The sequence below is a fragment of the Habropoda laboriosa genome, unplaced genomic scaffold (assembly GCF_001263275.1).
Source record: "Habropoda laboriosa isolate 0110345459 unplaced genomic scaffold, ASM126327v1 scaffold207, whole genome shotgun sequence".
Lineage (NCBI taxonomy): Eukaryota > Metazoa > Arthropoda > Insecta > Hymenoptera > Apidae > Habropoda > Habropoda laboriosa.
In genome coordinates this window covers 484,345-486,830 of record NW_017100397.1, presented here as the reverse complement: position 1 = coordinate 486,830, position 2,486 = coordinate 484,345, and positions in this window count along the sequence as shown.

Here is a 2,486-nt window from a genome sequence, read left to right as displayed (position 1 = left end):
TTTGCAAGTATTTGAATTCCCATATTTCCGAACTCCCAAGTTTTGGAATTTCCAAGTTATCGAATTTTCAAGCTCCGGAGTTTTCAGTTTTCGAAATTTTCTGTATTCCGGATCATGAAAGGATTAAGATAGAAAGCTTGCTCAATACATGCGTTGAAAGATTTTAGCAGAGCAACGTAGAGAAAGCTTCTTTAATTAGAAAAGTTCAAAGTTTACAAAGATTTTAGATTGATCGAATAATAAAATAAAATAACAATGCTCGTTCCTTGTAATATGAATGATTTTCTGGAGGGTGTTTCAGCCTGGCAGAATATTCTATAGTTCTTATATTACGCACAGGGGCAGAGAGACAGCCGAATCCACCGATCGTTGGAGCCGTAGATCCTATCGATCATGGATTTTGCACATTACCTTCGATCTCTTCACAGATCATCCTCGTTCACGTTTAACTTTTTTTCGCCTACCAAATGTTATCGAACATTCTGTTTCTTTGTACGTTTAAGAGTGAACACGCTGGTCAGAAGTGATTATAATTAGAATAATTAATTAGATTAATCTAGAGCTTCTTCCAAGGATGATTAAAAAGGTGAACAGATCGAAAGGTAAAATCGCGATAGTTGTGTAAGGAATTTTAATACTTTCCTCGATGCCAATAGGGATTGTAAATGAGACTTCGTGTTCTTATTTTGTTACAAAACGAAGACTAGCGCGCGGGCACTCGACGCCGACGATTAATAAGAGACACTAAGGAATTTACTAAATAAAAAAAGAAATTACGAAAAATTCACGAAACGAAAACCAGGGTGGTTCGGGATATACGTAAATTACCGCGAATGCTCTTCTCCACGGTGATTCTATTTCAGTTTTCTACAATTCATTCATCCTAATATTCGTACTGGTGTTTTTCACAAACTGATTAATCGAGAATCACGTATCAACGTAGAGGGTTGCATTAATAACATAAAGTCGAGATTAAAATTGAAAAATTCAACAGACGTCTATTTTAAAAATTCTTCAATTTAATAACAAGACAATTTGAAATGAACATTAAAATTGAAAGATTGAGCAGAAGCCTTTTTTAAAAATTCCTTCTCAAACAAGTTTGTGCGTTTTTTCCTTTATCAAGTAAATGGTAAATTTGCAAAGGGATTGTTTGCTCCCTCGATATTTGTCCTTTTTATAAACAGAAAATTCGATAAAGAAAGGAAAGAGTTTATCTGTAGTTATTTAGGTGAAAAGATTAGGATTGTAAAGATGTACACGTGATTTTCGAGGATTATCATCGTACGACACCGAGGGTGCAGATAGAGTAGAGTGCCAATTAGGGTAGAACGATCACAAAATAGCCTTAGGTCTTCCCAATGGGGTGAAGGGTCGCGGTTTGGTCGGCTTCTAGGAGGGAATTACACGAGGGAAGATCTTCTCCCTGTTGATTGTTCAAATTGAAGCGCACATTCGAGTTTCCAAACTTGTGTAATCTCGATGCACAGTGGGATTCTTCAATTTGTATTCGCGCTCAACTATACGGCCGCCCAATTCCTTTCAATTCAAATACACTGTGAAATTCGAACTTCCACTTCTAGATTTCTGTTCACAGATGAAAATTCAAATTTCCAATTCGAAGATTCGGATTGAAATAAGAAATATTTAAATTTCTTATTCACAGCTCAAAGTTCGAATTCTTAATTTTAAACTAAAATTGATATTCCTGTCGCAAAGATCCAAGTTTCAATTGAAATTGCGAAATTCAAGTTCGCAATTCGAAGATTCAAATTTCTATATTTTCAATTTTAAACTAAAATTCACAGTTCGAAGGCTCGTACTCGGGGTTCAAGTTCTAGAATCTCTCGTCTCAACGAAATTGTCAACTTTTCAGGAAAGCGTGACAGAGTCACAGAGGGGAGGAAAATCTTTCCTTGGAACGCCTGGTGATCGCTCGATCCAGCCGATCAAGTTTCCGCTCAAAATGAAGAAAAAGAAAAATGCAACCGGTGGCGTGTCCCAAAGGAGAGAGAGAAAAAAAAATGGAGAAAAAAGAAAAAGAATACGTCGAGCTCGCGTCGCGCCGATATCTTCTCGGGGCATCCACACATTACACACAGACACGAAACATTCTCTATAGCGTCTCGAGCTGCCTTGAACCGAAAGTGCATTAAACAATCGTCCGCACGACGACACCGCCATTGAAGAACTCCGTTCGCGGCTGGAAAAATCACCGATCTCTTCCTCCTTCCCCCTCCACCCCCCTTCCAAAAGAAAGAAAGAAAGAAGAAAAGGTCACCGTAAAAAACGAACCCTGAATTCTAAATGGAAAACAACATTAGTTTAGGTAATTTTGTATTTTATAGCGATTGTTGTGATATACCGACCGAGGAATCGAAACGACGAAATATAGGTAGTGTTACGTTTTCACGTGAAATACGCAAATATTAATTATAATAATAATAATATATTAATATTAACGATAATAATAATAATAATACCAT